The sequence below is a fragment of the Notothenia rossii genome (assembly GCF_949606895.1).
Source record: "Notothenia rossii genome assembly, chromosome: 6".
NCBI classification, from domain to species: Eukaryota; Metazoa; Chordata; class Actinopteri; order Perciformes; family Nototheniidae; genus Notothenia; species Notothenia rossii.
In genome coordinates this window covers 59,466,505-59,478,596 of record NC_136909.1, presented here as the reverse complement: position 1 = coordinate 59,478,596, position 12,092 = coordinate 59,466,505, and the positions used below count along the sequence as shown (strand labels likewise).

The window sequence follows — 12,092 nt, the reverse complement described above, 5'->3', positions numbered from 1 at the left end:
AGGTGAAGATGAGGTGGAAGAGAATGTCGAACCGAGAGGTGAAGATGAGGTGGAAGAGAATGTGGAACAGAGAGGTGAAGATGAGGTGGAAGAGAATGTCGAACCGAGAGGTGAAGATGAGGTGGAAGAGAATGTGGAACAGAGAGGTGAAGATGAGGTGGAAGAGAATGTCGAACAGAGAGGTGAAGATGAGGTTGTGGAACAGAGAGGTGAAGAGGAGAGGGCTGAGTCAAGGCCTTACTCAGAAGATCCATCAGACTGGCCACCACCACATCAGATTGGGGACTCATTTAGGCAGTGTGTTGTTGAAAATGGCCCAAACAAATGTCCTGATGGGCCATATCCAAGATCAGAGAAGTCTAGAAGGTGTTTTTCGAAAGCGTATTGTTTTCGCACAATGTCAAATGGAGAGAAAGTTGCACGAGATTGGTTACTGTATTCTAAAAGTACGAATAAGGTGTATTGTTTTGCGTGTAAACTTTTCGGTGGAGCTAGCGTTGTTGACACACGCTTTGTGGTGGGATATAATAACTGGCAGAGTCTTTCAAAAACGCTGCAGCACCATGAAACCAGTGGTTTACACATCAACGCGTATCTTTTGTGGAAAGAATTAACATCTCGCTTACGCCTTGGTAAGACAATTGACAGTACCTTGCAAAAAGCCATAGAAGCTGAAAAGGCACACTGGAGAAGCGTGTTAACGAGAGTGATCGATTGCATACTCTTTCTCGCAGAAAGGAACTTGCCACTGAGGGGGAAGAATGCTACATTAGGAGATCCTAAAAATGGAAATTTTCTGGGTGTCCTTGAGGTCATAGCACGATATGATGTCACACTAGCAGAGCATCTTAGAAAGGTAGCGGCTAAAAAAAACACAGGATATCTTTCCTGGTGCACTCAGAATGAATTTTTAGATTCAATTGCAGACTGTGTACTTGGTAAAATTTGTGCCCAGGTCAAAGCCTCCAAGTACTTTGCTGTGGAGTTGGATTGCACTCCTGACATTTCAAAGCAGGAGCAGGCCTCAGTCATAATCCGGTATGTTCATACGGACGACAAAAAGAAAGCCACCATCAATGAGTCTTTTGTTGGCTTCATAGTTGTGAAGGACACAACTGGTAAAGGTCTCACAGAAACACTGACTGGGGTGCTGGATAGCCTGGGGTTGGAGTTGAAGAATTGTAGGGGACAGAGTTATGACAATGGCTCGAATATGAGAGGTATACACAAAGGTGTTCAAGCCTTGGTGCAGCAGAAGTGTCCAGAGGCACTATTTATCCCCTGCTGTAGCCACAGTCTCAACCTTCTCCTATGTGATGCTGCATCATCAAACAGAGTGTGTCTTACCTTTTTTGGCACTATCCAGAGACTGTACACCATTTTTTCAGCTTCGGTGAAGAGGTGGGATATCCTCAAAGAGTTTGTGGACATTACTCTAAAGCCTCTCAGTGAAACCAGGTGGGAGGCGAAAATAGACTCTGTCAATGCTGTGCGTTTCCAGTTAGGGGGGATTCTTGACGCTTTGGAAAAGCTTGAGGAAGTGGAAAAAGACGGCAAAACAGTCTCAGAGGCAAAGTCGCTCTCTGGCGAGATTGTTACCATGGAGTTTCTGATGTGCCTCTTGATTTGGTATGATCTATTGTCAGAGATCACGTTTGTTAGCAAGGCAATGCAAGCAGTGAACATTTCGATGGACACTGCCATAAGGATGATCGATTCTCTGAAAGAATTCTTCTGTAAGTATAGAGAGGAGGGGTTTCAGAAATCCCTTGACATTGCACGCAGACTAGCCATTGAGATGGATGCTTCCCCTGACTTTAAGGAAAGACGTTGCAGAAAGCAAAAGAGATTTCATGGAGATGATTCAAGCACTGGCCATTTTGAACAGGAACCTGAGACCCATTTTAGGTGCATGGTTTTTAATGTTATTGTTGACACTGTAATTCAGGAGTTGTCTGACAGATTTTGCAATCTTCAGCTTGTGTCCGAAAAGTTTAAGTTCATTTACAAAATGGAACACATGACAAAAGCTGAGTTGGAGGAATCAGTGACAAGATATGCACTGGCTACCGATGATGTTTCAAGGGATATCATTCAGGAAATTTACCCAGCAAGCCGTCTACTTAGGGGGCATGAAAAGGCTCTGGATAAACTAAATGTCCTCCTACAGGAGAACCTTGATTTGGTTTTCCCAAATCTGACAGTAGCCCTGAGAGTTTTCCTGACAATGCCTATGACAGTTGCCTCTGCCGAGAGATCATTCAGCAAGCTAAAGCTGATTAAAACATACCTTCGTTCCAACATGAGCAATGATCGCTTAACCCAATTAGCAGTCATTTCAATTGAAAACAGTGTGGCACGAACTGTTTCATTCGATGCAATACTAGATAAATGGGCAAGTGCAAAGGCACGCCATGTTACGATTTAGTAGCAACTAAAGAGTGCTCTACTACAATCTCAGGTAGCAACATTGTTACATAAGCTACATCATTTTTTAATTTTTTTAATTTATTAGCTTATTTGTCAGGGGCCGTGTACAAGACAGTTCAGGTACCAGAGTTAGCTATAAAGTGATTTACATCTGTGGTTGTTGTTAACAGAGTGTGTTCTAATGGATCTTTGTAAGCTTACTTTTGCATTTTAATGTTTTAATGTTTTATGTTGCATTGATTATAATGATTGTAAATGTGTAAATTTGTTTATTATTTAATGATGGTAGACCTACAGTGGCTGATATGCTTTAAAATAAACCCTTATTATTTAAAGGCGATGTCCAGCAGACTTATTTATTTATTATTACTATATATATATATAAAAAAAAAAATTTGGGGGGGGGCGCCAAAATTGTTGCTGCATACCCCCCTGACACAGGGCAGCTGCGCCCCTGCTCCAACCCCTCACACCCCGCCCGGCCACTGTGACCGAACATGTGGAAAATCACTCCCAGAATGAAACAATTTACCACAATCATTTTCTTGAGGCTCCACCTCAGGAAAGTCAGATCGAGATTAGCTATGGTACACACCAATATCACAATAAGTTTACCGTAAACTATGGGTAAGAATCAAGGCCACATCATCTGTACCGTGTGAGGCGTGCGGCGCAGTTGGTTGTGCGTATGTGTTCGGATCAGGGGGTCACAGGTTCAAACCCCACTGCAGTCAGCATGTCATTGTGTCCCTGGGCAAGACACTTCACCCCAAATTGCTCCTGTGGGGATTGTCCACAGTATTAACAACACACTCTCACTCCATAAACTTCCAGGAGTGACGCTTGGTCAGGGTCCCCGAGGCGTGCAGTTGTGACGGTCCTGGGCTCCAGCTTTATAAAGGGACGCAAATAGCTTTCAACTGATTGCAATGTATTCCCATGCGGCGGGATTTGACGCTCATGGAAGCACGGCATTCGTTTGTGTCGGCTGCCCTTAAAGACAATGTGAGCGTCCATTCCCATTGGATAACTGGAGAATTGTACACCCGGAAGTAAGTATTCTCCTTACTGTCGATTGATTTGACAGTGATATCTGCACTACTCATCGACTAAAAAACACCACATTATCCTTGTTAATTACACAACAGTGATTGGTTTAAATTGTGTGCAATGCTTTTGTATTTTCCCCCTTCGATTCGGAGAAACAAATATTTTTTCGGAGTAAAGGATGGCAGAAGACACTACACTACCCAGAATCCCCAGCTATCGTTTAGGACTACACCATGTGCTCTGTTTGACAAACCCCGTGAATAGTTTTCAAGCTCTGTGATTGGTTGACTTCCAACTGCATTCCATATGAAAAAACGTTTCGTAAAAGATAAAATCATACTTTATTCAGCAGTGCTTGCTTTACTCTTTGAAAGTAATCACATGAATGCATTGTAATAAATGGTTCGGCTGCATTAAATATTACACATCTGTCGTAGTTCTTTATTTATCTACAGAGATCGAGCTCAGAATAGACCGGAAACTATTCTTTTACCGTTCAGTTTGAATTTCACAATAAAGTTAGTAGTAATAATTTGTTTTGATATTATTGTTTTTTATTAACTACTTGACCGCTGGGTCATGTTAAGACTATCTTTTCTGTGTTGCTGTGGGTTTTTTCCATCGCTTTTGTGTTACAAATATCAAAACAATAACTAAATATATCCGTCGTAAACTACAGTATATTTTATTTTGTTAACACTGTAAACTTGACAGCTTTTTAACCCAAACCACTTACTGGTTAAAGCACGTTATTACACGTTTAGAGTAATGCAATGCAGGTAGATTGTGTTGCTTTTTAATGAATGTTTAAAATGCCTTTTTCTTAATGTATTTCATTTTTGTAAAGCACTTTTGAATGTTTTATATTTTATGAAAACATTTAAATATTAAGAGAATATACAACATAGCAACCCAGTCTCATGGCATTTCGTGTTCACCAACACGATTTTTAATCTATTGATTCGTGTTCACCAACACGATTTCCCCCCCTTTTTTTTGTGTTGCACAGCACGATTTTAAAAGCAAACTATTTCTATTGGTAGTCTCACGACATTACGTGTTATAGAAAGACCGGAAGCTCTATGGTTCATAAAGACATGTTCTTACTCAATAGCAAGCCACAATTATTGCTTTTATTTTAAATCGTATAATTTCGGACTTTTGCTGCCATCTGTGAGGAAAATAAATGTGGCTCAGAGCCTCAGAATACTGAAATCTGTATTTTTTAAATCTCTTTTTCCTTCTAATTTGTTATTCTTTTCAATAACACACAATTATTCTTGTTTTTATTTATTTGTTTAGTTCCATAATCTCTGGCTTTTTTGCTTTCCGTCAGGAACTGAATTTCAAAATAAAAATAACCGGAAACAGACGTAGGCATTTCGAGCGATTACCCAAGATCCTCAGCTATGGTTTAAGCTCGCTGATTGGATATTTTAGCCGCAATGCATGTTGGGATTTGGTGTTTATATGATATGAAATCGGAAAAACATTTTAAAATAATAAAATACTACTTAATTCCGAGTGTTCTTGCTTTTCTCTTTGAAAGTCATTACATAACGGGATTGTAATACACGGTTCGGCTGCATTACATTACAGATCTGCTGTAGTTCTCTATTTATAGAGCCCTGATGAGAAGACCTTTGGAAAAACTGGAAGAAATGCCGCCGAAAGTCAATACTTGACGTGGATCATAAATATATCAACAATTAAACAACATCTTCAATTTCTCTTCACACAATACGTCTCCTTGCAGTATCAATAGTAATTCGGCTGACTTTTACATTTGATCTAATTCATAGATAGATTATATTTACACCATAACGGTGCACAGCTGATATAAAAGATATTACTGATTTTCTTTGAATATAAGAATGTAAATACTGAGTTTGAAATAGTATAGCAATATGCTGTAAAATTATATGAAAACATGAATAAAACTACACATCTTCAGATGTTGAACATACATAAGTGTCCTACACTAATAATACAAAGTTATTATGGCTGTGTGTACCTTGTGTGCACCGCCTAGTGGTTAAAGCACATTATTGAATTATTGTTTTTATGTGTTATATTTGATTAAAAAAATATTAAGAGTACATACCTTCATAGGGGGAAAGTAGAAGGTCAATGATAGCAATATAGAATATAAAAAATCAAGAAGATACTGTAAGTGATCTCTACAATGAAACAGTTTAGTGCAGGATGTACAAAGATATTAATATGAGGAGGTGCAAAACAGAAAAACGAATTAACCTTTATTTAAACATTAAATAATACTTTAGATTAAGGTCTTCTTTTCAATAAGAAAAAAGCTTTGGGGGTATCTATCTACAGATAAATATTAAGCCTGAAAGAGTGCTTAACGTATAATATATTGCTTTCCTGCAATGTTAACTATGTTGAAGCAGTTATTTTAACTGATATTATACATATGAATTATACTCTTATGTATGTAGATCAGGGGTGGGCAAACTTTTTGGCTCGGGGGCCACTATGAGTTTTAAATTTGACAGACGGGCCGGGCCAGTAGCAGATCGGTAAAAAAATATTTAGCTGTTCACTCCTTATTATACACTCGGCACTCAATGTTGACTTTTATTTTCTTTGGTCCACTCATTGTTACAGATGCAGGTTCAAAGGTGAATTAGGTTCAAAGGTGAATTATTGCGTCATTGCGTCATCGTTTGCGTCATGACGTAACCGTTTACGTGCCTTCTTATGACCCACACAGCGTTTTACGTTGCTGATTTTCTCCGCAACACCGCTCACAACAACATCAATAGAGGACTGCGTCGGGTATTTTTTAATTATATGAAGCCAGATTAAATTAAAGGACTACTTCCCCAACCTTGTACCTTTCTCCAGAGTGACGTGGTGTATTGTTTATGAATGTGGTTCAGCTGCATTACCGCCCGCTGCAGTGCTGCTCGTCTACCAGGGTTTATTCTCCCGTTAACTCGCGGCAGCGGCCGCTGTAAAGTTTTCATTGTCTGACTGTCACACAAGCAGCTGATAAATATCCCCCATCCCCATAACTGAATGTGTTTCAGTCTGAATTGACGCTGTTATGAAAGTTTCTATGGCATTCTACAGGTGATGTTAGCTAATCAGACTATCTTGACTACTTGTTGCTATCATATTGTGGCATAAGCCGTTTTCTACACGCATATTTCACCGGCGTAGTTTTTGTTATGATTTTACTTGTGATGGCCACATGTAGCCCATGTATTGATTCTATCCGATAGTTGCAATAACAAAACAAAAGGAAAACGTCTGCGTCTTCACAATGGTCAATAACAGTGAACGGATGGTTATTAAAGTAAGGTAAAAATAAACAGAATCACACTAAGCCTGGTTAGTGTTGCCTGACTTTATATAAGTGTTTTTATAAGTGTGTGGTCGCGTTCTAGTCACTTTGCTCAGCGCTACTGCTTGTTACAACTTGTATTCGCCGATCTTGCCGGGTTGCCGAGTGGGGCCAGCTGAGAGAATAGACCAGACTCCAGCAAAGGTAAATTGTGTCTAGAGTGCGCCATCTAGTTGGATCAACTGAAATGCCGGGTATTGCAGGAAAAAGGCAAAATGAATGCGGTCTTTACTATAATTTGGACAATTGTGTACCAATATTTGGCGGGCCGGATTCAAAAGCCCAACGGGCCGTATATGGCCCGCAGGCCTTAGTTTGCCCATGCCTGGTGTAGATAGTATAAGAAATGTGCAGAATATGACAGTTAAATGGTGGAGGTATACACACATATTGATAGATGTCTTGTAATGCACTGTTGAGGAACATCTGACCCAAGATTTTCATTCATTGTGTACACCGTAATTGTGCATATGATATGTCAATAGCCTTTGAAAATCTTGAAAGGGATGTGCAAAATAGCCATTATGCAGTCTTTAATTAACTATTAGTAGAGAATAACGAGTAATGAACATACTTTATTACTCGTTTCCATTCATGTCAATTGCAGATAAATATTTAGTCTTCCCAAGCACCAACTATCAAATATCTCTCCTGATTGTTGGCACTTGACAATCACCTTCCCTGAATTTTACTCAGGTGTAACTAAAGTGTGCTTTAAGGGTTGTTTATATTTCACATCATTAATCAGAATCTGCAAAGTAACTAAAATAAATGTAGTGGAGTAAAAATACCAGGTTAACCTCTGTATTGTAGTGGAGTAGAATTACAAAGTAACAATGAGCTATCATGTGGGTATATATTAATGCACAAGCGATTTTCAACCATTTATTAATTATATGTTTTACATTTGATAACACCAATGTCATGGCAACTTCTAATTGTGGGAAAAATGAAAACGTTCAGTAGAGACGTCCCTTAGAACATTTCGCGAAACACAATAGCCAGCATGTGTAGTTCTGGGGGGGCGTTCGATTCCAGTTTTGGATAGGCTTGCGTGGTTTCGTTCCATTTCAAACAGCTGTTTGACGCTAGGCTAACCTTGGCGCACTGCCACTCCAACATCCAATCCCGGAGCTTGAAGATTAATCACGGGGACTGTAGTCCTAAACGATAGCTGGGGATTATGGGTAGTGTAGTGTCGTCGGCCATCCTAAACTCCTAGAGGTCTATGTCTGTTTCCGGTTATTTTAATTTTGAAATTCCATTCCTGACGGACGTAAAAAAGCACGAGATTATAGAAATAAACCAATAAATAAAAACAAGGATAATTATATGTTACTGTTGAGTAAATAACAGTGTGTTATTTTGAAAAGAATAACAAATTAGAAGGAAAAAAAGATTTAAAAATACAGATTTTAGTATTCTGAGGTTCTAAGCCCCATTTATTTTCCTCACAGACGGCAACAAAAGTCAGAAATTATACGATTTAAAATAAAAGCAATAATTTTGGCTTGATATTGAGTAAGAACATGTTTTTATGAACCACACAGCTTCCGGTCTTCCTATAACACGTAATGCCGTGAGACTACCAATAGAAATACATTGCTTTTAAAATTGTGCTGTGCAACACGAAAAAAAGGGGGAAATCGTGTTGGTGAACACGAATCAATAGATTAAAAATCGTGTTGATGAACACGAAATGCCATGAGACTGGGTTGAACATAGGAGGAAAGTAGAAGGTCAATGATAGAAATATAGAATAGAAAATATCAAGAAGATACTGTAAATGGTATCTATAATAATAATAATAATAATAATAATACATCGGACTTGTATAGCGTTTTTCAAGAAACTCAAAGACGCTTTGACAGAGAATTAAAAAAAAAAAGAAAAAAAAAAAAGAAATACAAAAAGAGATAAAGACAACAAAAGATAGGGGGCGGGGTGGTCAGTGGTTGAATGCAGTGTTGAACAGGTGGGTTTTGAGTGATGTTTTGAATGCTCTGAGGGAGGAATAATCTCTGATGGATTGGGGTAGTGAGTTCCAGAGGGTGGGTGCAGCAACGGAGAAGGCTCTGTTTAGAACTGAATAAAACAGTTTAGTGCCGGATGTACAAAGATCTTGGATAGTGTGCCGTCAATGAGTTTCATTCCATTTCAAAGTGCTGTTGACGCATGTAAACTTTGCGCACTGCCACTCCAACATCCAATCACAGAGCTTGAGAACTAATCACGGGGTTCGTCAAACAGAGCACATGGTGTAGTCCTAAACGATAGCGGGGGATTTTGGGTAGTGTAGTGTCTTCTGCCATCCTTTACTCCTTAAAAATATTTGTTTCTCTGAATCGAAGGGGAAAAATACAAAAGCATTGCCCACAATTTAAACCAATCAATGTTGTGTATAACAAGGATAATCTGGTGTTTTTTAGTCGATGAGTAGTGCAGATATCACTGTCAAATCAATCGACAGTAAGGGGAATACTTACTTCCGGGTGTACAATTCTCCGTTATCCAATGAGAATGGACGCTCACATTGCCTTTGGGTACACTGTAAAAAAAAAACTCGTAAAAAAACGGTCAAAGTACTGGCAGCAGCGGCTGCCAAACAAAAACCCTTAAATTAAAGTAAAATACTTTAACTGAAATAAATTGAATAAGCCATTAATTTACGGGAATTGTCCTTAAAGATCTTACAGGAAAACACTGTAATTTTACAGATTTATCTGTTCTTTTTACAGTCAATAACCTTTAATAAAAGTAAATTAATAATACTTCTACGGGCATATACTCTAATTTTACAGATTTATCCTCTCTTTTTACAGTCAATAACCTTTAATAAAAGTACAGCACTAATACTTTAACGTGCAAGCACTGTAATTTTACAGATGTATCCTCTCTTTTTACATTCAATAACCTTTAACCTCTTAAGCCCGAGGGTCCCCCCAGTGGACCCCTCCCACCGTTTTTTTACGAGACTATGTCTCAGGGCTTCTTAACATTTATGAAACATGTTCCATACCCTTTTAACGGGAAGAAACTCCGCTAACTGACAATATGAACCATATTTAGCTAAAAGAAACACAAGAGTAATACCAAGCCTTTGAATTAGATTGGAGCGGAAAAAATGCTAACTAATGCTAATAGCCTTTTGTACAGCACTCACGGTAGAAATGCCCTTATTACTTATCGTAACTGAAAAAACAAGATATCCGATTAAAGCTGAGACTCCACAGATTCCACACATGTAATGTCATCACTGTACGACCCCGAATTCGCGGAGCTATCAGCCAGAAAAGAGAAAGTAAACAACATCCGGTTTCAAAAATATTACAATAATTACATCTTACCTTTTTTGATTTGTTATCAAAAGTTGTGTTCAACGGAATAAAAACGCCGCTCAAGGTTAATCCAATGTCTTTGTGTCAGGTAGACATTTTTACTGATAATCCATCATCATATTTATGGCAATATACTGGGTATAAAGTTTTGCCGTCCAGGCTTGTACTTTCAGATATGCTTCGTTTGCTTCTCTATTACGTCCGCAATAGTAATGTTTACGTGGATTTGGGAACTGCCCATCGATTCTATTGGATGTAATGGTTAAGAAAAAGGTGTAAATCACCCAAATCGACCAATAGGTTCCAGAGATATGGTCCTGCGTAAAGTATATAGAATGCCAGCCAGCGTAAGCACATTACGGAGCAGACTCTACGCAGTGTTTACTACGTAAGGAAGCAGGAATTGCAGGACCCAGAGTGCACGGAGCACAGAGCGGACAGCAGATAACAGAGTATGTTTTTTATTTTAATTTTTTTCACAACAGTTGTATTTGGATGGAATGAATACCTATAGTGATAATTCAAAGTAATAAAATGATTTTTACAGTGAAAAAGGTCAAATGGAACTGATGGTTCCCAAATGACCAAGAGGTGAGTTCGCCTGGACTTTATTTTTCTAAACCTCTCTAAAAAAGGTCAAATTTCACTTGTTTTGCATCAATCTTGATAAAGGGTATTATGTGTTATAGTTTGGATTCCTAAATTTTTTAGTCTACTAACCCATCATTCAAGGGTGGTTTTCAATATAAGTAATGGGTTTTTTTTAGGCGGACATTAGAGTTTACATGTTTTTACTATGTTCCATCTGAATTTACTTAAAAATAAAAACATCCATATAGATTCTGACACTTCTACATCCAACTCACAGATGTAACCTTGCTTTGAGAGAAAATATTATTAATTTACCCCTTTTAGAAGTGAAGATATAGTCTTTGGTGTATTAGTGGCATTTTCAAGCCTGAAACCTGAAAAACAGGCTCAGGGCTTAAGAGGTTAATAAAAGTACAGCACACTAAAACTTCTATGGCCAAAAAATCCGTAAAAAAATTGTCAAATGGCTGGCAGCAGCGGCTGCCAAACAAAAACCATAAAATTAAAGTAAAAATACTTTAACTGAAATAAAGTGCAAAAGCAATTAGTATACATAAATTGTCCTTAAAGATTTTAGAGGAAACGTTCCTCTCTTTTCAAAATCCATTGTCTTAAAATGTTACCTTAAAATACCTTAAATAAAGTTCTGATGAGAAAAACAGTTTTTTACATTTTTATTTTTTATTAGATTTGTATTTTCAAACACTAAAATAAATACAGAACCTAAAGTTCTACAGCTAGAATACTGTTATTTTACTGCTTTTTTCTAACATTTTCCAATCAAACAGGTTCAACAAAATGACATCACAAAATGTTCTGAAGGAAACAATTACTCTGAAAACTTAAAATATAAAAATATTTGTAGAATTATAGTACAACTAATGAATACAGCATTTCATATTTAAACATCATACTTATAAACAGTAGAAACAAAAAGTAATTGGAATTTTTTAAGATTACTTTGAAACATTCTCAACTGAAAATAACAGAAATTGCAAAATGGCGACATATGTTCACATTGTCAATTTGAAGGAGCAGTGTGCAGGATTTAGTAAGTCTAACAATGGGGATGTAGGTTCCAACCAATGGATAACTTGTTCACTCACCCTCCTATCCCAAATTTGTAGGATAATGTATATTGGCTGCAAAAAACTTGAGGCCCAATCATGTTTCCTCTGTCCATTCTGCGCTACTGTAGACGTGGCAGTGCAACCTAGAGGACAAAAAGATCAGAATCAGTTGAGGTGGCGAGAGGTTTTAGTCCTGATGTGGAGAGGTTTTGGTCCTGATGGAGAGAGGTTTTGGTCCTGATG

General features: G+C 38.0%; 2 protein-coding genes across 3 annotated transcripts in view; one reads left to right on the top strand and one right to left on the bottom strand.

The window, feature by feature from the left end:
* The window catches only part of LOC307042245 (uncharacterized protein), a 492,007-nt gene that overhangs the window by 2,043 nt on the left and 477,872 nt on the right, over positions 1–12,092 (top strand). The window contains exon 3 of one of the 2 annotated variants that reach the window (XR_013809045.1): positions 210–1,433. The exons of the other annotated variant lie outside the window; for it this stretch is intronic. The gene's annotated coding sequence lies outside the window, so the exon portion shown is untranslated. Of the gene's footprint in view, positions 1–209; positions 1,434–12,092 lie in introns of those variants that run through there. 2 annotated transcript variants of the gene reach the window in all.
* Positions 1–12,092, bottom strand: part of adgra1b (adhesion G protein-coupled receptor A1b) — a 324,973-nt gene that overhangs the window by 186,157 nt on the left and 126,724 nt on the right. The window lies entirely within an intron of this gene.